Source organism: Rhipicephalus microplus, chromosome 9 (genome assembly GCF_043290135.1).
Source record: "Rhipicephalus microplus isolate Deutch F79 chromosome 9, USDA_Rmic, whole genome shotgun sequence".
Classification (NCBI taxonomy): Eukaryota; Metazoa; Arthropoda; class Arachnida; order Ixodida; family Ixodidae; genus Rhipicephalus; species Rhipicephalus microplus.
Genome location: NC_134708.1, coordinates 68,575,181 through 68,597,110, shown reverse-complemented (window position 1 = coordinate 68,597,110; position 21,930 = coordinate 68,575,181). Strand labels below are relative to the sequence as shown.

General features: G+C 47.3%; 28 non-coding genes across 28 annotated transcripts; all 28 read left to right on the top strand.

The window, feature by feature from the left end:
• Window positions 1-455: 455 nt before the first annotated feature.
• Window positions 456-527, top strand: TRNAE-UUC (transfer RNA glutamic acid (anticodon UUC)). The gene has a single exon. It is a non-coding gene; the product is annotated as a tRNA-Glu (tRNA).
• Window positions 528-751: 224 nt separating this feature from the next.
• Window positions 752-823, top strand: TRNAD-GUC (transfer RNA aspartic acid (anticodon GUC)). The gene has a single exon. It is a non-coding gene; the product is annotated as a tRNA-Asp (tRNA).
• A 1,692-nt stretch (window positions 824-2,515) lies between these two features.
• TRNAD-GUC (transfer RNA aspartic acid (anticodon GUC)) lies at window positions 2,516-2,587 on the top strand. Its single transcript has one exon. It is a non-coding gene; the product is annotated as a tRNA-Asp (tRNA).
• A 515-nt stretch (window positions 2,588-3,102) lies between these two features.
• On the top strand, window positions 3,103-3,174 carry TRNAD-GUC (transfer RNA aspartic acid (anticodon GUC)). The gene has a single exon. It is a non-coding gene; the product is annotated as a tRNA-Asp (tRNA).
• A 1,982-nt stretch (window positions 3,175-5,156) lies between these two features.
• TRNAD-GUC (transfer RNA aspartic acid (anticodon GUC)) lies at window positions 5,157-5,228 on the top strand. The gene has a single exon. It is a non-coding gene; the product is annotated as a tRNA-Asp (tRNA).
• A 225-nt stretch (window positions 5,229-5,453) lies between these two features.
• TRNAD-GUC (transfer RNA aspartic acid (anticodon GUC)) lies at window positions 5,454-5,525 on the top strand. Its single transcript has one exon. It is a non-coding gene; the product is annotated as a tRNA-Asp (tRNA).
• A 224-nt stretch (window positions 5,526-5,749) lies between these two features.
• TRNAD-GUC (transfer RNA aspartic acid (anticodon GUC)) lies at window positions 5,750-5,821 on the top strand. The gene has a single exon. It is a non-coding gene; the product is annotated as a tRNA-Asp (tRNA).
• A 514-nt stretch (window positions 5,822-6,335) lies between these two features.
• Window positions 6,336-6,407, top strand: TRNAD-GUC (transfer RNA aspartic acid (anticodon GUC)). Its single transcript has one exon. It is a non-coding gene; the product is annotated as a tRNA-Asp (tRNA).
• A 217-nt stretch (window positions 6,408-6,624) lies between these two features.
• Window positions 6,625-6,696, top strand: TRNAD-GUC (transfer RNA aspartic acid (anticodon GUC)). Its single transcript has one exon. It is a non-coding gene; the product is annotated as a tRNA-Asp (tRNA).
• Window positions 6,697-8,661: 1,965 nt separating this feature from the next.
• Window positions 8,662-8,733, top strand: TRNAD-GUC (transfer RNA aspartic acid (anticodon GUC)). The gene has a single exon. It is a non-coding gene; the product is annotated as a tRNA-Asp (tRNA).
• Window positions 8,734-9,838: 1,105 nt separating this feature from the next.
• Window positions 9,839-9,910, top strand: TRNAD-GUC (transfer RNA aspartic acid (anticodon GUC)). Its single transcript has one exon. It is a non-coding gene; the product is annotated as a tRNA-Asp (tRNA).
• A 217-nt stretch (window positions 9,911-10,127) lies between these two features.
• Window positions 10,128-10,199, top strand: TRNAD-GUC (transfer RNA aspartic acid (anticodon GUC)). Its single transcript has one exon. It is a non-coding gene; the product is annotated as a tRNA-Asp (tRNA).
• Window positions 10,200-10,423: 224 nt separating this feature from the next.
• On the top strand, window positions 10,424-10,495 carry TRNAD-GUC (transfer RNA aspartic acid (anticodon GUC)). Its single transcript has one exon. It is a non-coding gene; the product is annotated as a tRNA-Asp (tRNA).
• Window positions 10,496-10,712: 217 nt separating this feature from the next.
• On the top strand, window positions 10,713-10,784 carry TRNAD-GUC (transfer RNA aspartic acid (anticodon GUC)). Its single transcript has one exon. It is a non-coding gene; the product is annotated as a tRNA-Asp (tRNA).
• A 1,094-nt stretch (window positions 10,785-11,878) lies between these two features.
• TRNAD-GUC (transfer RNA aspartic acid (anticodon GUC)) lies at window positions 11,879-11,950 on the top strand. The gene has a single exon. It is a non-coding gene; the product is annotated as a tRNA-Asp (tRNA).
• Window positions 11,951-12,464: 514 nt separating this feature from the next.
• On the top strand, window positions 12,465-12,536 carry TRNAD-GUC (transfer RNA aspartic acid (anticodon GUC)). Its single transcript has one exon. It is a non-coding gene; the product is annotated as a tRNA-Asp (tRNA).
• Window positions 12,537-13,052: 516 nt separating this feature from the next.
• Window positions 13,053-13,124, top strand: TRNAD-GUC (transfer RNA aspartic acid (anticodon GUC)). Its single transcript has one exon. It is a non-coding gene; the product is annotated as a tRNA-Asp (tRNA).
• Window positions 13,125-14,224: 1,100 nt separating this feature from the next.
• TRNAD-GUC (transfer RNA aspartic acid (anticodon GUC)) lies at window positions 14,225-14,296 on the top strand. The gene has a single exon. It is a non-coding gene; the product is annotated as a tRNA-Asp (tRNA).
• Window positions 14,297-14,521: 225 nt separating this feature from the next.
• TRNAD-GUC (transfer RNA aspartic acid (anticodon GUC)) lies at window positions 14,522-14,593 on the top strand. Its single transcript has one exon. It is a non-coding gene; the product is annotated as a tRNA-Asp (tRNA).
• A 223-nt stretch (window positions 14,594-14,816) lies between these two features.
• TRNAD-GUC (transfer RNA aspartic acid (anticodon GUC)) lies at window positions 14,817-14,888 on the top strand. Its single transcript has one exon. It is a non-coding gene; the product is annotated as a tRNA-Asp (tRNA).
• Window positions 14,889-15,401: 513 nt separating this feature from the next.
• Window positions 15,402-15,473, top strand: TRNAD-GUC (transfer RNA aspartic acid (anticodon GUC)). Its single transcript has one exon. It is a non-coding gene; the product is annotated as a tRNA-Asp (tRNA).
• A 217-nt stretch (window positions 15,474-15,690) lies between these two features.
• TRNAD-GUC (transfer RNA aspartic acid (anticodon GUC)) lies at window positions 15,691-15,762 on the top strand. The gene has a single exon. It is a non-coding gene; the product is annotated as a tRNA-Asp (tRNA).
• Window positions 15,763-16,564: 802 nt separating this feature from the next.
• Window positions 16,565-16,636, top strand: TRNAD-GUC (transfer RNA aspartic acid (anticodon GUC)). The gene has a single exon. It is a non-coding gene; the product is annotated as a tRNA-Asp (tRNA).
• Window positions 16,637-16,860: 224 nt separating this feature from the next.
• Window positions 16,861-16,932, top strand: TRNAD-GUC (transfer RNA aspartic acid (anticodon GUC)). Its single transcript has one exon. It is a non-coding gene; the product is annotated as a tRNA-Asp (tRNA).
• Window positions 16,933-18,901: 1,969 nt separating this feature from the next.
• TRNAD-GUC (transfer RNA aspartic acid (anticodon GUC)) lies at window positions 18,902-18,973 on the top strand. Its single transcript has one exon. It is a non-coding gene; the product is annotated as a tRNA-Asp (tRNA).
• A 511-nt stretch (window positions 18,974-19,484) lies between these two features.
• TRNAD-GUC (transfer RNA aspartic acid (anticodon GUC)) lies at window positions 19,485-19,556 on the top strand. Its single transcript has one exon. It is a non-coding gene; the product is annotated as a tRNA-Asp (tRNA).
• Window positions 19,557-19,773: 217 nt separating this feature from the next.
• Window positions 19,774-19,845, top strand: TRNAD-GUC (transfer RNA aspartic acid (anticodon GUC)). Its single transcript has one exon. It is a non-coding gene; the product is annotated as a tRNA-Asp (tRNA).
• A 1,970-nt stretch (window positions 19,846-21,815) lies between these two features.
• Window positions 21,816-21,887, top strand: TRNAD-GUC (transfer RNA aspartic acid (anticodon GUC)). Its single transcript has one exon. It is a non-coding gene; the product is annotated as a tRNA-Asp (tRNA).
• The last annotated feature ends 43 nt before the right edge of the window (window positions 21,888-21,930 follow it).

Here is a 21,930-nt window from a genome sequence, read left to right as displayed (position 1 = left end):
GCAAAATAATCTTCGTTTTCTCCATCTCCTCCAGAGTAAGCTAATATAATGGGGAAGCTCTAGCGCAAGGTGTTTTTTTTCTGTCCCACTGAAAAAGTCATGTCAAGCGAGAGTTGTGATCTCGCTGACAACACCGTCGTGTCTGCCGTGCATGCGCATATCCTCGTCTGTATAGTGGTCAGTATTCCCGCCTGTCACGCGGGAGACCGGGGTTCGATTCCCCAACGGGGAGCTGTATTTTTTAGGTACCATAGAGTGGAAATTGAACCTGCACTGCTATACCAATCGGCAAAATAATCTTCGTTCTCTCCATCTCCTCCAGAGTAATCTAATATAATGGGGAAACTCTAGCGCCAGGTGTCTTTGTTTTTTTTCCTCTACCACTGAAACAGTCATGTCAAGCTAGAGTTGTGATCTCGCTGACAACACCGTCGTGTCTTCCGTGCATACACATATCCTCGTTAGTATAGTGGTCAGAATCCCCGCCCTTCACGCGGGAGACCGGGGTTCGATTCCCCGACGGGGAGCAGTACTTTCTTAATTACCATAGGGTGGAAATTGAACCTGCACTGCTATACCAATCGGAAAATAATCTTCGTTCTCTCCATCTCCTCCAGAGTAAGCTAATATAATGGGGAAGCTCTAGCGCCAGGTGTCTTTGTTTTTTTTTCCTCTCCCACTGAAACAGTCATGTCAAGCTAGAGTTGTGATCTCGCTGACAACACCGTCGTGTCTGCCGTGAATGCACATATCCTCGTTAGTATAGTGGTCAGTATTCCCGCCTGTCACGCGGGAGACCAGGGTTCGATTCCCTGACGGGGAGCAGTAATTTTTTTTTACCATAGGGTGGAAATTGAACCTGCACTGCTATACCATTCGGCAAAATAATCTTCGTTTTCTCCGTCTCCTCCAGAGTAAGCTAATATAATGTGAAAGCTCTAGTGCCAGGTGTCTTTGTTTTTTTTCCTCTCCCACTGAAACAGTCATGTGGAGCTAGAGTTGTGATCTCGTAAGACAATACCGTCGTGTCTGCCGTGCATGCGCATATCCTCGTTAGTATAGTGGCCAGTATCCCCGCCTGTCACGTGGGAGACCGGGGTTCGATTCCCCGGCGGGGAGCAGTAATCTTTTAGTTATCATAGGGTGGAAATTCAACCTGCACTAATATACAATCGGCAAAATAATCTTAGTTTTCTCCATCTCCTCCAGAGTAAGCTAATATAAAAGGGAAGCTCTAGCGCCAGGTATCTGTTTTTTTTCTCTCCCACAGAAACAGTCGTGTCAAGCTAGAGTGTTGATATCGCAGACAACACCGTCGTGTCTGCCGTCATGCGCATATCCTCATTAGTATAGTGGTCAGTATCCCTGCCTGTCACGCGGGAGACCGGGGTTTAATTCCCGGACGGGGAGCAGTAATTTTTTAGTTACCACAGGGTGGAAAATCAACCTGCACTAATATATCATTCGGCAAAATAATCTTCGTTTTGCTCCATCTCCTCCAGAGTAAGCTAATATAATGGGGAAGCTCTAGCGCCAGGTGTTGTTTTTTTTGTCCCACTGAAATAGTCATGTCAAGCTAGAGTTGTGATCTCGCTGACAACACCGTCGTGTCTGCCGTGCATGCGCATATCCTCGTTAGTATAGTGGTCAGTATCCCCGCCTGTCACGTGGGAGACCGGGGTTCGATTCCCCGATGGGCAGCATTAATTTTTTAGTTTCCATAGGTTGGAAATTGAACCTGCACTGCTATACCATTCGGCAAAATAATCTTCGTTCTCTCCATCTCCTCCAGAGTAAGCTAATATAATATGGAAGCTCTAGCGCCAGGTGTCTTGGTTTTTTTTCCTCTCCCACTGAAACGGTCATGTCAAGCTAGAGTTGTGATCTCGAAGACAATACCGTCGTGTCTGCCGTGCATGCGCATATCCTCGTTAGTATAGTGGTCAGTATCCCCCCCCTGTCACGCGGGAGACCGGGGTTCGATTCCCCGACGGGGAGCAGTAATCTTTTAGTTACCATAGCGTGGAAATTCAACCTGCACTAATATACCATTCGGCAAAATAATCTTCGTTTTCTCCATCTCCTCCAGAGTAAGCTATTATATTTGGGAAGCTCTAGCGCCAGGTGTCTGTTTTTTTTACTTTCCCACTGAAACAGTCGTGTCAAGCTAGAGTGTTGATCTCGCAGACAACACCGTCGTGTCTGCCGTCATGCGCATTACCTCGTTAGTATAGTGGTCAGTATCCCTGCCTGTCACGCGGAAGACCGGGGTTTAATTCCCCGACGGGGAGCAGTAATTTTTTAGTTACCAAAGGGTGGAAATTGAACCTGCACTGCTATACCATTCGGCAAAATAATCTTCCTTTTCTCCATCTCCTCCAGAGTAAGCTAATATAATGTGGAAGCTCTAGCGCGAGGTGTCTTTGTTTTTTTTCCTCTCCCACTGAAACAGTCATTTCAAGCTAGAGTTGTGATCTCGCAAACAATACCGTCGTGTCTGCCATGCATGCGCATATCCTCGTTAGTATAGTGGTCAGTATCCCCGCCTGTCACGCGGGAGACCGGGGTTCGATTCCCCGACGGGGAGCAGTAATCTTTTAGTTACCATAGGGTGGAAATTCAACCTGCACTAATATACCATTCGGCAAAATAATCTTCGTTTACTCCATCTCCTCCAGAGTAAGCTAATATAATGGAGAAGCTCTAGTTCCAGGTGTCTTTTTTTTTCTCTCCCACTGAAACAGTCGTGTCAAGCAAGAGTGTTGATCTCGCAGACAACACCGTCTAGTCTGCCGTCCTGCGCATATCCTCGTTAGTATAGTGGTCAGTATCCCTGCCTGTCACGCGGTTGACCAGGGTTTAATTCCCCGACGGGGAGCAGTGATTTTTTAGTTGCCATAGGGTGGAAATTGAACCTGCACTGCTATACCATTCGGCAAAATAATCTTCGTTTTCTCCATCTCCTCCAGAGTAAGCTAACATAATGTGGAAGCTCTAGCGCCAGGTGTCTTTGTTTTTTTTCCTCTACCACTGAAACAGTCATTTCAAGCTAGAGTTGTGATCTCGCAGACAATACCGTCGTGTCTGCCGTGCATGCGCATATCCTCGTTAGTATAGTGGTCAGTATCCCCGCCTGTCACGCGGGAGACCGGGGTTCGATTCCCCGACGGGGAGCAGTAACCTTTTAGTTACCATAGGGTGGAAATTCAACCTGCACTGATATACCATTCGGCAAAATAATCTTCGTTTACTCCATCTCCTCCAGAGTAAGCTAATATAATGGAGAAGCTCTAGTTCCAGGTGTCTGTTTTTTTTTCTCTCCCACTGAAACAGTCGTGTCAAGCAAGAGTGTTGATCTCGCAGACAACATCGTCTAGTCTGCCGTCCTGCGCATATCCTCGTTAGTATAGTCCTCAGTATCCCTGCCTGTCACGCGGGAGACCGGGGTTTAATTCCCCGACGGGGAGCAGTGATTTTTTAGTTGCCATAGGGTGGAAATTGAACCTGCACTGCTATACCAATCGGCAAATTAATCTTCGTTCTCTCCATCTCCTCCAGAGTAAGCTAATATAATGGGAAAACTCTAGCGCCAGGTGTCTTTGTTTTTTTCCTCTCCCACTGAAACAGTCATGTCAAGCTAGAGTTGTGATCTCACTGACAACACCGTCGTGTCTTCCGTGCATACACATATCCTCGTTAGTATAGTGGTCAGTATCCCCGCCTGTCACGCGGGAGACCGGGGTTTAATTCCCCGACAGGGAGCAGTAATTTTTTAGTTACCATAGGGTGAAAAATCAACCTGCACTAATATATCATTCGGCAAAATAATCTTCGTTTTGCTCCATCTCCTCCAGAGTAAGCTAATATAATGGGGAAGCTCTAGCGCCAGGTGTTGTTTTTTTTGTCCCACTGAAACAGTCATGTCAAGCTAGAGTTGTGATCTCGCTGACAACACCGTCGTGTCTGCCGTGCATGCGCATATCCTCGTTAGTATAGTGGTCAGTATCCCCGCCTGTCACGTGGGAGACCGGGGTTCGATTCCCCGATGGGCAGCATTAATTTTTTAGTTTCCATAGGTTGGAAATTGAACCTGCACTGCTATACCATTCGGCAAAATAATCTTCGTTCTCTCCATCTCCTCCAGAGTAAGCTAATATAATATGGAAGCTCTAGCGCCAGGTGTCTTGGTTTTTTTTCCTCTCCCACTGAAACGGTCATGTCAAGCTAGAGTTGTGATCTCGAAGACAATACCGTCGTGTCTGCCGTGCATGCACATATCCTCGTTAGTATAGTGGTCAGTATCCCCCCCCCCCCTGTCACACGGGAGACCGGGGTTCGATTCCCCGACGGGGAGCAGTAATCTTTTAGTTACCATAGCGTGGAAATTCAACCTGCACTAATATACCATTCGGCAAAATAATCTTCGTTTTCTCCATCTCCTCCAGAGTAAGCTATTATATTTGGGAAGCTCTAGCGCCAGGTGTCTGTTTTTTTTTACTTTCCCACTGAAACAGTCGTGTCAAGCTAGAGTTTTGATCTCGCAGACAACACCGTCGTGTCTGCCGTCATGCGCATTACCTCGTTAGTATAGTGGTCAGTATCCCTGCCTGTCACGCGGAAGACCGGGGTTTAATTCCCCGACGGGGAGCAGTAATTTTTTAGTTACCATAGGGCGGAAATTCAACCTGCACTAATATATCATTCGGCAAAAAAATCTTCGTTTTCTCCATCTCCTCCAGAGTAAGCTAATATAATGGGGAAGCTCTTGCGCCAGGTGTTCTTTTTTTCTGTCCCCCTGAAACAGTCATGTCAAGCTAGAGTTGTGATCTCGCTGACAACACCGTCGTGTCGGCCGTGCATGCGCATATTCTCGTTAGTATAGTTGTCAGTATCCACGCCTGTCACGCGGGAGACCGGGGTTCGATTCCCCGACGGGGAGCAGTACTTTTTTAGTTACCATAGGGTGGAAATTCAACCTGCACTAATATATCATTCGGCAAAATAATCTTCGTTTTCTCCATCTCCCCCGGAGTAAGCTAATATAATGGGGAGGCTCTAGCGCCAGGTGTTTTTTTTCTGTCCCACTGAAAAAGTCATGTCAAGCGAGAGTGGTGATCTCGCTGACAAAACCGTCGTGTCTGCCGTGCATGCGCATATCCTCGTTAGTATAGTGGTCAGTATCCCCGCCTGTCACGCGGGAGACCGGGGTTCGATTCCCCAACGGGGAGCAGTAATTTTTTAGTTACCATAGAGTGGAAATTGAACCTGCACTGCTATACCAATCGGCAAAATAATCTTCGTTCTCTCCATCTCCTCCAGAGTATGCTAATATAATGGGGAAACTCTAGCGCCAGGTGTCTTTGTTTTTTTTTCCTCTCCAACTGAAACAGTCATGTCAAGCTAGAGTTGTGATCTCGCTGACAACACCGTCGTGTCTTCCGTGCATACACATGTCCTCGTTAGTATAGTGGTCAGTATCCCCGCCTGTCACGCGGGAGACCGGGGTTCGATTCCGCGACGGGGAGCAGTAATTTTTTAGTTACCAAAGGGTGGAAATTGAACCTGCACTGCTATACCATTCGGCAAAATAATCTTCCTTTTCTCCATCTCCTCCAGAGTAAGCTAATATAATGTGGAAGCTCTAGCGCGAGGTGTCTTTGTTTTTTTTCCTCTCCCACTGAAACAGTCATTTCAAGCTAGATTTGTGATCTCGCAAACAATACCGTCGTGTCTGCCATGCATGCGCATATCCTCGTTAGTATAGTGGTCAGTATCCCCGCCTGTCACGCGGGAGACCGGGGTTCGATTCCCCGACGGGGAGCAGTAATCTTTTAGTTACCATAGGGTGGAAATTCAACCTGCACTAATATACCATTCGGCAAAATAATCTTCGTTTACTCCATCTCCTCCAGAGTAAGCTAATATAATGGAGAAGCTCTAGTTCCAGGTGTCTTTTTTTTTCTCTCCCACTGAAACAGTCGTGTCAAGCAACAGTGTTGATCTCGCAGACAACACCGTCTAGTCTGCCGTCCTGCGCATATCCTCGTTAGTATAGTGGTCAGTATCCCTGCCTGTCACGCGGTTGACCGGGGTTTAATTCCCCGACGGGGAGCAGTGATTTTTTAGTTGCCATAGGGTGGAAATTGAACCTGCACTGCTATACCAATCGGCAAAATAATCTTCGTTCTCTCCATCTCCTCCAGAGCAAGCTAATATAATGGGAAAACTCTAGTGCCAGGTGTGTTTGTTTTTTTCCTCTCCCACTGAAACAGTCATGTCAAGCTAGAGTTGTGATCTCGCTGACAACACCGTCGTGTCTTCCGTGCATACACATGTCCTCGTTAGTATAGTGGTCAGTATCCCCGCCTGTCACGCGGGAGACCGGGGTTCGATTCCCCGACGGGGAGCAGTAATTTTTAAGTTATCATAGTGTGGAAATTCAACCTGCACTAATATATCATTCGGCAAAATATCCTTCGTTTTCTCCCTCTCCCCCGAGTAAGCTAATATAATGGGGAAGCTCTAGCGCCAGGTGTTTTTTTTTCTGTCCCACTGAAAAAGTCATGTCAAGCCAGAGTTGTGATCTCGCTGACAACACCGTCGTGTCTGCCGTGCATGCGCATATCCTCGTTAGTATAGTGGTCAGTATCCCCGCCTGTCACGCGGGAGACCGGGGTTCGATTCCCCGACGGGGAGCATTAATCTTTTAGTTACCATAGGGTGGAAATTCAACCTGCACTAATATACCATTCGGCAAAATATTCTTCGTTTTCTCCATCTCCTTCAGAGTAAGCTATTATAATGGGGAAGCTCTAGCGCCAGGTGTCTGTTTTTTTCTTTCCCACATAAACAGTCGTGTCAAGCTGGAGTGTTGATCTCGCAGACAACACCGTCGTGTCTGCCGTCATGCGCATATCCTTGTTAGTATAGTGGTCAGTATCCCTGCCTGTCACGCGGGAGACCGGGGTTTAATTCCCCGACGGGGAGCAGTAATTTTGTAGTTACCATGGGGTGGAAATGGAACCTGCACTGCTATACCAATCAGCAAAATAATCTTCGTTCCTTTCATATCCTCCAGAGTAAGCTAATATAATGGGGAAGCTCTAGTGCCAGGTGTTTTTCTGTCCCACTGAAACAGTCATGCCAAGCTAGAGTTGTGATCTCGCTGACAAGACCGTCGTGTCTGCAGTGCATGCGCATATCCTCGTTAGTATAGTGGTCAGTATCCCCGCCTGTCCCGTGGGAGACCGGGGTTAAATTCCCCGACAGGGAGCAGTAATTTTTAGTTACCATAGGGTGGAAATTCAACCTGCACTAATATATCATTCGGCAAAATAATCTTCGTTTTCTCCATCTCCTCCAGAGTAAGCTAATATAATGGGGAAGCTCTAGCGCCAGGTGTTCTTTTTTTCTGTCCCACTGAAATAGTCATGTCAAGCTAGAGTTGTGATCTCGCTGACAACACCGTCGTGTCTGCCGTGCATGCGCATATCCTCGTAAGTATAGTGGTCAGTATCCCCGCCTGTCACGCGGGAGACCGGGGTTCGATTCCTCGACGGGGAGCAGTAATTTTTTAGTTACCATAGGGTGGAAATTGAACCTGCACTGCTATACCAATCGGCAAAATAATCTTCGTTCTCTCCATCTTCTCCAGAGTAAGCTAATATAATGGGGAAGCTCTAGCGCCAGGTGTCTGTTTTTTTTCCTCTCCCACTGAAACAGTCATGTCTAGCTAGAGTTGTGATCTCGCTGACAGCACCGTCGTGTCTGCCGTGCATGCGCATATCCTCGTTAGTATAGTGGTCAGTATCCCCGCCTGTCACGTGGGAGACCGGGGTTAGATTAACTGATGGCAGCAGTAATTTTTTAGTTTCCATAGGTTGGAAATTGAACCTGCACTGCTATACCATTCAGCAAAATAATCTTCGTTCTCTCCATCTCCTCCAGAGTAAGCTAATATAACGTGGAAGCTCTAGCGCCAGGTGTCTTTGTTTTTTTTCCTCTCCCACTGAAACGGTCATGTCAAGCTAGAGTTGTGATCTCGCAGGCAATACCGTCGTGTCTGCCGTGCATGCGCATATCCTCGTTAGTATAGTGGTCAGTAGCCCCGCCTGTCTCGCGGGAGACAAGGGTTTGATTCCCCGACGGGGAGCAGTAATCTTTTAGTTACCATAGGGTGGACATTCAACCTGCACTAATATACCATTCGGCAAAATAATCTTCGTTTTCTCCATCTCCTCCAAAATAAGCTATTATAATGGGGAAGCTCTAGGCCAGGTGTCTGTTTTTTTTCTTTCCCACTGAAACAGTCGTGTCACGCTAGAGTGTTGATCTCGCAGACAACACCGTCGTGTCTGCCGTCATGCGCATATCCTCGTTAGTATAGAGGTCAGTATCCCTGCCTGTCACGCGGGAGACCGGGGTTTAATTCCCCGACGGGGAGCAGTAATTTTTTAGTTACCATAGGGTGGAAATTCAACCTGCACTAATATATCATTCGGCAAAATAATCTTCGTTTTCTCCATCTCCTCCAGAGTAAGCTAATATAATGGGGAAGCTCTAGCGCCAGGTGTTCTTTTTTTCTGTCCCACTGAAACAGTCGTGTCAAGCAAGAGTGTTGATCTCGCAGACAACACCGTCGTGTCTGCCGTCATGCGCATATCCTCGTTAGTGTAGTGGTCAGTATCCCTGCCTGTCACGCGGGAGACCGGGGTTCGATTCCCCGACGGGGAGCAGTACTTTCTTAGTTACCATAGGGTGGAAATTGAACCTGCACTGCTATACCAATCGGAAAATACTCTTCGTTCTCTCCATCTCCTCCAGAGTAAGCTAATATAATGGGGAAGCTCTAGCGCCAGGTGTCTTTGTTTTTTTCCTCTCCCACTGAAACAGTCATGTCAAGCTAGAGTTCTGATCTCGCTGACAACACCGTCGTGTCTGCCGTGCATGCGCAAATCCTCATTAGTATAGTTGTCAGTATCGCCGCCTGTCACGCGGGAGACCGGGGTTCGATTCCCCGACGGGGAGCAGTAATTTTTAAGTTACCATAGTGTGGAAATTCAACATGCACTAATATATCATTCGGCAAAATAATCTTCGTTTTCCCATCTCCTCCAGAGTAAGCTAATATAATGTGGAAGCTCTAGCGCCAGGTGTCTTTGTTTTTTTTCCTCTCCCACTGAAACAGTCATGTCAAGCTAGAGTTCTGATCTCGCAGACAATACCGTCGTGTCTGCCGTGCATGCGCATATCCTCGTTATTATAGTGGTCAGTATCCCCGCCTGTCACGCGGATGACCGGTGTTCGATTCCGCGACGGGGAGCAGTGATCTTTTAGTTACCGTAGGATGGAAATTCAACCTGCACGAATATACAATTCGGCAATAAATCTTCGTTTTCTCCATCTCCTCCAGAGTAAGCTAATATAATGGGGAAGCTCTAGCGCGAGGTGGCTGCTTTTTTTCTCTCCCACTGAAACAGTCATGTCAAGCTAGAGTTGTGATCTCGCTGACAACACCGTCGTGTCTGCCGTGCATGCACATATCCTCGTTAGTATAGTGGTCAGTATCCCCGCCTGCCACGCGGAAGACCAGGGTTCGGTTCCCCGACGGGGAGCAGTAATTTTTTTGTTACCATAGGGTGGAAATTGAACCTGCACTGCTATACCATTCGGCAAAATAATCTTCGTTCTCTCCGTCTCCTCCAGAGTAAGCTAATATAATGTGGAAACTCTAGCGCCAGGTGTCTTTGTTTTTTTTCCTCTCCCACTGAAACAGTCATTTCAAGCTAGAGTTGTGATCTCGCAGACAATACCGTCGTGTCTGCCGTGCATGCGCATATCCTCGTTAGTATAGTGGTCAGTATCCCCGCCTGTCACGCGGGAGACCGGGGTTCGATTCCCCGACGGGGAGCAGTAATCTTTTAGTTACTATAGGGTGGAAATTCAACCTGCACTAATATACCATTCGGCCAAATAATCTTCGTTTTCTTCATCTCCCCCAGAGTAAGCTAATATAATGGGGAAGCTCTAGCGCCAGGTCTTTTTTTTCTGTTCCACTGAAAAAGTCATGTCAAGCGAGAGTTGCGATCTCGCTGACAACACCGTCGTGTCTGCCGTGCATGCGCATATCCTCGTTGGTATATTGGTCAGTATCCCCGCCTGTCACGCGGGAGACCGGGGTTCGATTCCCCGACGGGGAGCAGTAATTTTTTAGTTACCAAAGGGTGGAAATTGAACCTGCACTGCTATACCATTCGGCAAAATAATCTTCGTTTTCTCCATCTCCTCCAGAGTAAGCTAATATAATGTGGAAGCTCTAGCGCAAGGTGTCTTTGTTTTTTTTCTTCTCCCACTGAAACAGTCATTTCAAGCTGGAGTTGTGATCTCGCAGACAATACCGTCGTGTCTGCCGTGCATGCGCATATCCTCGTTAGTATAGTGGTCAGTATCCCCGCCTGTCACGCGGGAGACCGGGGTTCGATTCCCCGACGGTGAGCAGTAATCTTTTAGTTACTATAGGGTGGAAATTCAACCTGCACTAATATACCATTCGGCAAAATAATCTTCGTTTTCTCCATCTCCCCCAGAGTAAGCTAATATAATGGGGAAGCTCTAGCGCCAGGTGTTTTTTTTCTGTCCCACTGAAAAAGTCATGTCAAGCTAGAGTTGTGATCTCGCTGACAACACCGTCGTGTCTGCCGTGCATGCGCATATCCTCGTTAGTATAGTGGTCAGTATCCCCGCCTGTCACGCGGGAGACCGGGGTTCGATTCCCCGACGGGGAGCAGTAATCTTTTAGTTACCATGGGGTGGAAATTGAACCTGCACTGCTATACCAATCAGCAAAATAATCTTCGTTCCTTCCATATCCTCCAGGGTAAGCTAATATAATGGGGAAGCTCTAGTGCCAGGTGTTTTTCTGTCCCACTGAAACAGTCATGCCAAGCTAGAGTTGTGATCTCGCTGAGAAGACGGTCGTGTCTGCAGTGCATGCGCATATCCTCGTTAGTATAGTGGTCAGTATCCCCGCCTGTCGCGCGGGAGACCGGGGTTAAATTCCCCGACAGGGAGCAGTAATTTTTTAGTTACCATAGGGTGGAAATTCAACCTGCACTAATATATCATTCGACAAAATAATCTTCGTTTTCTCCATCTCCTCCAGAGTAAGCTAATATAATGGGGAAGCTCTAGCGCCAGGTGTTCTTTTTTTCTGTCCCACTGAAACAGTCATGTCAAGCTAGAGTTGTGATCTCGCTGACAACACCGTCGTGTCTGCCGTGCATGCGCATATCCTCGTTCGTATAGTGGTCAGTATCCCCGCCTGTCACGCGGGAGACCGGGGTTCGATTCCTCGACGGGGAGCAGTAATTTTTTAGTTACCATAGGGTGGAAATTCAACCTGCACTAATATACCATTCGGCAAAATAATCTTCGTTTTCTCCATCTCCTCCAGAGTAAGCTATTATATTTGGGAAGCTCTAGCGCCAGGTGTCTGTTTTTTTTACTTTCCCACTGAAACAGTCGTGTCAAGCTAGAGTGTTGATCTCGCAGACAACACCGTCGTGTCTGCCGTCATGCGCATTACCTCGTTAGTATAGTGGTCAGTATCCCTGCCTGTCACGCGGAAGACCGGGGTTTAATTCCCCGACGGGGAGCAGTAATTTTTTAGTTACCAAAGGGTGGAAATTGAACCTGCACTGCTATACCATTCGGCAAAATAATCTTCCTTTTCTCCATCTCCTCCAGAGTAAGCTAATATAATGTGGAAGCTCTAGCGCGAGGTGTCTTTGTTTTTTTTCCTCTCCCACTGAAACAGTCATTTCAAGCTAGAGTTGTGATCTCGCAAACAATACCGTCGTGTCTGCCATGCATGCGCATATCCTCGTTAGTATAGTGGTCAGTATCCCCGCCTGTCACGCGGGAGACCGGGGTTCGATTCCCCGACGGGGAGCAGTAATCTTTTAGTTACCATAGGGTGGAAATTCAACCTGCACTAATATACCATTCGGCAAAATAATCTTCGTTTACTCCATCTCCTCCAGAGTAAGCTAATATAATGGAGAAGCTCTAGTTCCAGGTGTCTTTTTTTTCTCTCCCACTGAAACAGTCGTGTCAAGCAAGAGTGTTGATCTCGCAGACAACACCATCTAGTCTGCCGTCCTGCACATATCCTCGTTAGTATAGTGGTCAGTATCCCTGCCTGTCACGCGGTTGACCAGGGTTTAATTCCCCGACGGGGAGCAGTGATTTTTTAGTTGCCATAGGGTGGAAATTGAACCTGCACTGCTATACCATTCGGCAAAATAATCTTCGTTTTCTCCATCTCCTCCAGAGTAAGCTAACATAATGTGGAAGCTCTAGCGCCAGGTGTCTTTGTTTTTTTTCCTCTACCACTGAAACAGTCATTTCAAGCTAGAGTTGTGATCTCGCAGACAATACCGTCGTGTCTGCCGTGCATGCGCATATCCTCGTTAGTATAGTGGTCAGTATCCCCGCCTGTCACGCGGTAGACCGGGGTTCGATTCCCCGACGGGGAGCAGTAACCTTTTAGTTACCATAGGGTGGAAATTCAACCTGCACTAATATACCATTCGGCAAAATAATCTTCGTTTACTCCATCTCCTCCAGAGTAAGCTAATATAATGGAGAAGCTCTAGTTCCAGGTGTCTGTTTTTTTTTCTCTCCCACTGAAACAGTCGTGTCAAGCAAGAGTGTTGATCTCGCAGACAACATCGTCTAGTCTGCCGTCCTGCGCATATCCTCGTTAGTATAGTCCTCAGTATCCCTGCCTGTCACGCGAGAGACCGGGGTTTAATTCCCCGACGGGGAGCAGTGATTTTTTAGTTGCCATAGGGTGGAAATTGAACCTGCACTGCTATACCAATCGGCAAATTAATCTTCGTTCTCTCCATCTCCTCCAGAGTAAGCTAATATAATGGGAAAACTCTAGCGCCAGGTGTCTTTGTTTTTTTCCTCTCCCACTGAAACAGTCATGTCAAGCTAGAGTTGTGATCTCGCTGACAACACCGTCGTGTCTTCCGTGCATACACATATCCTCGTTAGTATAGTGGTCAGTATTCCCGCCTGTCACGCGGGAGACCGGGGTTTAATTCCCCGACAGGGAGCAGTAATTTTTTAGTTACCATAGGGTGGAAAATCAACCTGCACTGCTATACCATTCGGCAAAATAATCTTCGTTCTCTCCATCTCCTCCAGAGTAAGCTAATATAATATGGAAGCTCTAGCGCCAGGTGTCTTAGTTTTTTTTCCTCTCCCACTGAAACGGTCATGTCAAGCTAGAGTTGTGATCTCGAAGTCAATACCGTCGTGTCTGCCGTGCATGCGCATATCCTCGTTAGTATAGTGGTCAGTATCCCCCCCCCTGTCACACGGGAGACCGGGGTTCGATTCCCCGACGGGGAGCAGTAATCTTTTAGTTACCATAGCGTGGAAATTCAACCTGCACTGATATACCATTCGGCAAAATAATCTTCGTTTTCTCCATCTCCTCCAGAGTAAGCTATTATATTTGGGAAGCTCTAGCGCCAGGTGTCTGTTTTTTTTACTTTCCCACTGAAACAGTCGTGTCAAGCTAGAGTTTTGATCTCGCAGACAACACCGTCGTGTCTGCCGTCATGCGCATTACCTCGTTAGTATAGTGGTCAGTATCCCTGCCTGTCACGCGGAAGACCGGGGTTTAATTCCCCGACGGGGAGCAGTAATTTTTTAGTTACCATAGGGCGGAAATTCAACCTGCACTAATATATCATTCGGCAAAAAAATCTTCGTTTTCTCCATCTCCTCCAGAGTAAGCTAATATAATGGGGAAGCTCTTGCGCCAGGTGTTCTTTTTTTCTGTCCCCCTGAAACAGTCATGTCAAGCTAGAGTTGTGATCTCGCTGACAACACCGTCGTGTCGGCCGTGCAAGCGCATATTCTCGTTAGTATAGTTGTCAGTATCCCCGCCTGTCACGCGGGAGACCGGGGTTCGATTCCCCGACGGGGAGCAGTACTTTTTTAGTTACCATAGGGTGGAAATTCAACCTGCACTAATATATCATTCGGCAAAATAATCTTCGTTTTCTCCATCTCCCCCGGAGTAAGCTAATATAATGGGGAGGCTCTAGCGCCAGGTGTTTTTTTTTCTGTCCCACTGAAAAAGTCATGTCAAGCGAGAGTGGTGATCTCGCTGACAAAACCGTCGTGTCTGCCGTGCATGCACATATCCTCGTTAGTATAGTGGTCAGTATCCCCGCCTGTCACGCGGGAGACCGGGGTTCGATTCCCCAACGGGGAGCAGTAATTTTTTAGTTACCATAGAGTGGAAATTGAACCTGCACTGCTATACCAATCGGCAAAATAATCTTCGTTCTCTCCATCTCCTCCAGAGTATGCTAATATAATGGGGAAACTCTAGCGCCAGGTGTCTTTGTTTTTTTTTCCTCTCCAACTGAAACAGTCATGTCAAGCTAGAGTTGTGATCTCGCTGACAACACCGTCGTGTCTTCCGTGCATACACATGTCCTCGTTAGTATAGTGGTCAGTATCCCCGCCTGTCACGCGGGAGACCGGGGTTCGATTCCGCGACGGGGAGCAGTAATTTTTTAGTTACCAAAGGGTGGAAATTGAACCTGCACTGCTATACCATTCGGCAAAATAATCTTCCTTTTCTCCATCTCCTCCAGAGTAAGCTAATATAATGTGGAAGCTCTAGCGCGAGGTGTCTTTGTTTTTTTCCTCTCCCACTGAAACAGTCATTTCAAGCTAGAGTTGTGATCTCGCAAACAATACCGTCGTGTCTGCCATGCATGCGCATATCCTCGTTAGTATAGTGGTCAGTATCCCCGCCTGTCACGCGGGAGACCGGGGTTCGATTCCCCGACGGGGAGCAGTAATCTTTTAGTTACCATAGGGTGGAAATTCAACCTGCACTAATATACCATTCGGCAAAATAATCTTCGTTTACTCCATCTCCTCCAGAGTAAGCTAATATAATGGAGAAGCTCTAGTTCCAGGTGTCTTTTTTTTCTCTCCCACTGAAACAGTCGTGTCAAGCAACAGTGTTGATCTCGCAGACAACACCGTCTAGTCTGCCGTCCTGCGCATATCCTCGTTAGTATAGTGGTCAGTATCCCTGCCTGTCACGCGGTTGACCGGGGTTTAATTCCCCGACGGGGAGCAGTGATTTTTTAGTTGCCATAGGGTGGAAATTGAACCTGCACTGCTATACCAATCGGCAAAATAATCTTCGTTCTCTCCATCTCCTCCAGAGTAAGCTAATATAATGGGAAAACTCTAGTGCCAGGTGTGTTTGTTTTTTTCCTCTCCCACTGAAACAGTCATGTCAAGCTAGAGTTGTGATCTCGCTGACAACACCGTCGTGTCTTCCGTGCATACACATGTCCTCGTTAGTATAGTGGTCAGTATCCCCGCCTGTCACGCGGGAGACCGGGGTTCGATTCCCCGACGGGGAGCAGTAATTTTTAAGTTATCATAGTGTGGAAATTCAACCTACACTAATATATCATTCGGCAAAATATCCTTCGTTTTCTCCCTCTCCCCCGAGTAAGCTAATATAATGGGGAAGCTCTAGCGCCAGGTGTTTTTTTTTCTGTCCCACTGAAAAAGTCATGTCAAGCCAGAGTTGTGATCTCGCTGACAACACCGTCGTGTCTGCCGTGCATGCGCATATCCTCGTTAGTATAGTGGTCAGTATCCCCGCCTGTCACGCGGGAGACCGGGGTTCGATTCCCCGACGGGGAGCAGTAATCTTTTAGTTACCATAGGGTGGAAATTCAACCTGCACTAATATACCATTCGGCAAAATATTCTTCGTTTTCTCCATCTCCTTCAGAGTAAGCTATTATAATGGGGAAGCTCTAGCGCCAGGTGTCTGTTTTTTTCTTTCCCACATAAACAGTCGTGTCAAGCTAGAGTGTTGATCTCGCAGACAACACCGTCGTGTCTGCCGTCATGCGCATATCCTTGTTAGTATAGTGGTCAGTATCCCTGCCTGTCACGCGGGAGACCGGGGTTTAATTCCCCGACGGGGAGCAGTAATTTTGTAGTTACCATAGGGTGAAAATTCAACCTGCACTAATATATCATTCGGCAAAATAATCTTCGTTTTCTCCATCTCCTCCAGAGTAAGCTAATATAATGGGGAAGCTCTAGCGCAAGGTGTTTTTTTTCTGTCCCACTGAAAAAGTCATGTCAAGCGAGAGTTGTGATCTCGCTGACAACACCGTCGTGTCTGCCGTGCATGCGCATATCCTCGTCTGTATAGTGGTCAGTATTCCCGCCTGTCACGCGGGAGACCGGGGTTCAATTCCCCAACGGGGAGCTGTATTTTTTAGGTACCATAGAGTGGAAATTGAACCTGCACTGCTATACCAATCGGCAAAATAATCTTCGTTCTCTCCATCTCCTCCAGAGTAATCTAATATAATGGGGAAACTCTAGCGCCAGGTGTCTTTGTTTTTTTCCTCTACCACTGAAACAGTCATGTCAAGCTAGAGTTGTGATCTCGCTGACAACACCGTCGTGTCTTCCGTGCATACACATATCCTCGTTAGTATAGTGGTCAGAATCCCCGCCTGTCACGCGGGAGACCGGGGTTCGATTCCCCGACGGGGAGCAGTACTTTCTTAATTACCATAGGGTGGAAATTGAACCTGCACTGCTATACCAATCGGAAAATAATCTTCGTTCTCTCCATCTCCTCCAGAGTAAGCTAATATAATGGGGAAGCTCTAGCGCCAGGTGTCTTTGTTTTTTTTTCCTCTCCCACTGAAACAGTCATGTCAAGCTAGAGTTGTGATCTCGCTGACAACACCGTCGTGTCTGCCGTGAATGCACATATCCTCGTTAGTATAGTGGTCGGTATTCCCGCCTGTCACGCGGGAGACCAGGGTTCGATTCCCCGACGGGGAGCAGTAATTTTTTTTTACCATAGGGTGGAAATTGAACCTGCACTGCTATACCATTCGGCAAAATAATCTTCGTTTTCTCCATCTCCTCCAGAGTAAGCTAATATAATGTGGAAGCTCTAGCGCAAGGTGTCTTTGTTTTTTTTCCTCTCCCACTGAAACAGTCATTTCAAGCTAGAGTTGTGATCTCGCAGACAATACCGTCGTGTCTGCCGTGCATGCGCATATCCTCGTAAGTATAATGGTCAGTATCCCCACCTGTCACGCGGGAGACCGGGTTTCGATTCCCCGACGGGGAGCAGTAATCTTTTAGTTACCATGGGGTGGAAATGGAACCTGCACTGCTATACCAATCAGCAAAATAATCTTCGTTCCTTTCATATCCTCCAGAGTAAGCTAATATAATGGGGAAGCTCTAGTGCCAGGTGTTTTTCTGTCCCACTGAAACAGTCATGCCAAGCTAGAGTTGTGATCTCGCTGACAAGACCGTCGTGTCTGCAGTGCATGCGCATATCCTCGTTAGTATAGTGGTCAGTATCCCCGCCTGTCCCGTGGGAGACCGGGGTTAAATTCCCCGACAGGGAGCAGTAATTTTTAGTTACCATAGGGTGGAAATTCAACCTGCACTAATATATCATTCGGCAAAATAATCTTCGTTTTCTCCATCTCCTCCAGAGTAAGCTAATATAATGGGGAAGCTCTAGCGCCAGGTGTTCTTTTTTTCTGTCCCACTGAAATAGTCATGTCAAGCTAGAGTTGTGATCTCGCTGACAACACCGTCGTGTCTGCCGTGCATGCGCATATCCTCGTAAGTATAGTGGTCAGTATCCCCGCCTGTCACGCGGGAGACCGGGGTTCGATTCCTCGACGGGGAGCAGTAATTTTTTAGTTACCATAGGGTGGAAATTGAACCTGCACTGCTATACCAATCGGCAAAATAATCTTCGTTCTCTCCATCTTCTCCAGAGTAAGCTAATATAATGGGGAAGCTCTAGCGCCAGGTGTCTGTTTTTTTTCCTCTCCCACTGAAACAGTCATGTCTAGCTAGAGTTGTGATCTCGCTGACAGCACCGTCGTGTCTGCCGTGCATGCGCATATCCTCGTTAGTATAGTGGTCAGTATCCCCGCCTGTCACGTGGGAGACCGGGGTTCGATTAACTGATGGCAGCAGTAATTTTTTAGTTTCCATAGGTTGGAAATTGAACCTGCACTGCTATACCATTCAGCAAAATAATCTTCGTTCTCTCCATCTCCTCCAGAGTAAGCTAATATAACGTGGAAGCTCTAGCGCCAGGTGTCTTTGTTTTTTTTCCTCTCCCACTGAAACGGTCATGTCAAGCTAGAGTTGTGATCTCGCAGGCAATACCGTCGTGTCTGCCGTGCATGCGCATATCCTCGTTAGTATAGTGGTCAGTAGCCCCGCCTGTCTCGCGGGAGACAAGGGTTTGATTCCCCGACGGGGAGCAGTAATCTTTTAGTTACCATAGGGTGGACATTCAACCTGCACTAATATACCATTCGGCAAAATAATCTTCGTTTTCTCCATCTCCTCCAAAATAAGCTATTATAATGGGGAAGCTCTAGGCCAGGTGTCTGTTTTTTTTCTTTCCCACTGAAACAGTCGTGTCACGCTAGAGTGTTGATCTCGCAGACAACACCGTCGTGTCTGCCGTCATGCGCATATCCTCGTTAGTATAGAGGTCAGTATCCCTGCCTGTCACGCGGGAGACCGGGGTTTAATTCCCCGACGGGGAGCAGTAATTTTTTAGTTACCATAGGGTGGAAATTCAACCTGCACTAATATATCATTCGGCAAAATAATCTTCGTTTTCTCCATCTCCTCCAGAGTAAGCTAATATAATGGGGAAGCTCTAGCGCCAGGTGTTCTTTTTTTCTGTCCCACTGAAACAGTCCTGTCAAGCAAGAGTGTTGATCTCGCAGACAACACCGTCGTGTCTGCCGTCATGCGCATATCCTCGTTAGTGTAGTGGTCAGTATCCCTGCCTGTCACGCGGGAGACCGGGGTTCGATTCCCCGACGGGGAGCAGTACTTTCTTAGTTACCATAGGGTGGAAATTGAACCTGCACTGCTATACCAATCGGAAAATACTCTTCGTTCTCTCCATCTCCTCCAGAGTAAGCTAATATAATGGGGAAGCTCTAGCGCCAGGTGTCTTTGTTTTTTTCCTCTCCCACTGAAACAGTCATGTCAAGCTAGAGTTCTGATCTCGCTGACAACACCGTCGTGTCTGCCGTGCATGCGCAAATCCTCATTAGTATAGTTGTCGCCGCCTGTCACGCGGGAGACCGGGGTTCGATTCCCCGACGGGGAGCAGTAATTTTTAAGTTACCATAGTGTGGAAATTCAACATGCACTAATATATCATTCGGCAAAATAATCTTCGTTTTCCCATCTCCTCCAGAGTAAGCTAATATAATGTGGAAGCTCTAGCGCAAGGTGTCTTTGTTTTTTTTCTTCTCCCACTGAAACAGTCATTTCAAGCTAGAGTTGTGATCTCGCAGACAATACCGTCGTGTCTGCCGTGCATGCGCATATCCTCGTTAGTATAGTGGTCAGTATCCCCGCCTGTCACGCGGGAGACCGGGGTTCGATTCCCCGACGGTGAGCAGTAATCTTTTAGTTACTATAGGGTGGAAATTCAACCTGCACTAATATACCATTCGGCAAAATAATCTTCGTTTTCTCCATCTCCCCCAGAGTAAGCTAATATAATGGGGAAGCTCTAGCGCCAGGTGTTTTTTTTCTGTCCCACTGAAAAAGTCATGTCAAGCTAGAGTTGTGATCTCGCTGACAACACCGTCGTGTCTGCCGTGCATGCGCATATCCTCGTTAGTATAGTGGTCAGTATCCCCGCCTGTCACGCGGGAGACCGGGGTTCGATTCCCCGACGGGGAGCAGTAATCTTTTAGTTACCATGGGGTGGAAATTGAACCTGCACTGCTATACCAATCAGCAAAATAATCTTCGTTCCTTCCATATCCTCCAGGGTAAGCTAATATAATGGGGAAGCTCTAGTGCCAGGTGTTTTTCTGTCCCACTGAAACAGTCATGCCAAGCTAGAGTTGTGATCTCGCTGAGAAGACGGTCGTGTCTGCAGTGCATGCGCATATCCTCGTTAGTATAGTGGTCAGTATCCCCGCCTGTCACGCGGGAGACCGGGGTTAAATTCCCCGACAGGGAGCAGTAATTTTTTAGTTACCATAGGGTGGAAATTCAACCTGCACTAATATATCATTCGACAAAATAATCTTCGTTTTCTCCATCTCCTCCAGAGTAAGCTAATATAATGGGGAAGCTCTAGCGCCAGGTGTTCTTTTTTTCTTTCCCACTGAAACAGTCATGTCAAGCTAGAGTTGTGATCTCGCTGACAACACCGTCGTGTCTGCCGTGCATGCGCATATCCTCGTTCGTATAGTGGTCAGTATCCCCGCCTGTCACGCGGGAGACCGGGGTTCGATTCCTCGACGGGGAGCAGTAATTTTTTAGTTACCATAGGGTGGAAATTGAACCTGCACTGCTATACCAATCGGCAAAATAATCTTCGTTCTCTCCATCTCCTCCAGAGTAAGCTAATATAATGGGGAAGCTCTAGCGCCAGATGTCTGTTTTTTTTCCTGTCCCACTGAAACAGTCATGTCGAGCTAGAGTTGTGATCTCGCTGATAGCACCGTCGTGTCTGCCGTGCATGCGCATATCCTCGTTAGTATAGTGGTCAGTATCCCCGCCTGTCACGTGGGAGACCGGGGTCCGATTCCCAGGTGGGCAGCAGTAATTTTTTAGTTTCCATAGGTTGGAAATTGAACCTGCACTGTTATACCATTCGGCAAAATAATCTTCGTTCTCTCCATCTCCTCCAGAGTAAGCTAATATAATGTGGAAGATCTAGCGCCAGGTGTCTTTGTTTTTTTTTTCCTCTCCCACTGAAACGGTCATGTCAAGCTAGAGTTGTGATCTCGCAGACAATACCGTCGTGTCTGCCGTGCATGCGCATATCCTTGTTAGTATAGTGGTCAGTATCCCCGCCTGTCACGCGGGAGACAAGGGTTTGATTCCCCGACGGGGAGCAGTAATCTTTTAGTTACCATAGGGTGGAAATTCAACCTGCACTAATATACCATTCGGCAAAATAATCTTCGTTTTCTCCATCTCCTCCAGAGTAAGCTATTATATTTGGGAAGCTCTAGCGCCAGGTGTCTGTTTTTTTTACTTTCCCACTGAAACAGTCGTGTCAAGCTAGAGTTTTGATCTCGCAGACAACACCGTCGTGTCTGCCGTCATGCGCATTACCTCGTTAGTATAGTGGTCAGTATCCCTGCCTGTCACGCGGAAGACCGGGGTTTAATTCCCCGACGGGGAGCAGTAATTTTTTAGTTACCATAGGGCGGAAATTCAACCTGCACTAATATATCATTCGGCAAAAAAATCTTCGTTTTCTCCATCTCCTCCAGAGTAAGCTAATATAATGGGGAAGCTCTTGCGCCAGGTGTTCTTTTTTTCTGTCCCCCTGAAACAGTCATGTCAAGCTAGAGTTGTGATCTCGCTGACAACACCGTCGTGTCGGCCGTGCATGCGCATATTCTCGTTAGTATAGTTGTCAGTATCCCCGCCTGTCACGCGGGAGACCGGGGTTCGATTCCCCGACGGGGAGCAGTACTTTTTTAGTTACTATAGGGTGGAAATTCAACCTGCACTAATATATCATTCGGCAAAATAATCTTCGTTTTCTCCATCTCCCCCGGAGTAAGCTAATATAATGGGGAGGCTCTAGCGCCAGGTGTTTTTTTTCTGTCCCACTGAAAAAGTCATGTCAAGCGAGAGTGGTGATCTCGCTGACAAAACCGTCGTGTCTGCCGTGCATGCGCATATCCTCGTTAGTATAGTGGTCAGTATCCCCGCCTGTCACGCGGGAGACCGGGGTTCGATTCCCCAACGGGGAGCAGTAATTTTTTAGTTACCATAGAGTGGAAATTGAACCTGCAC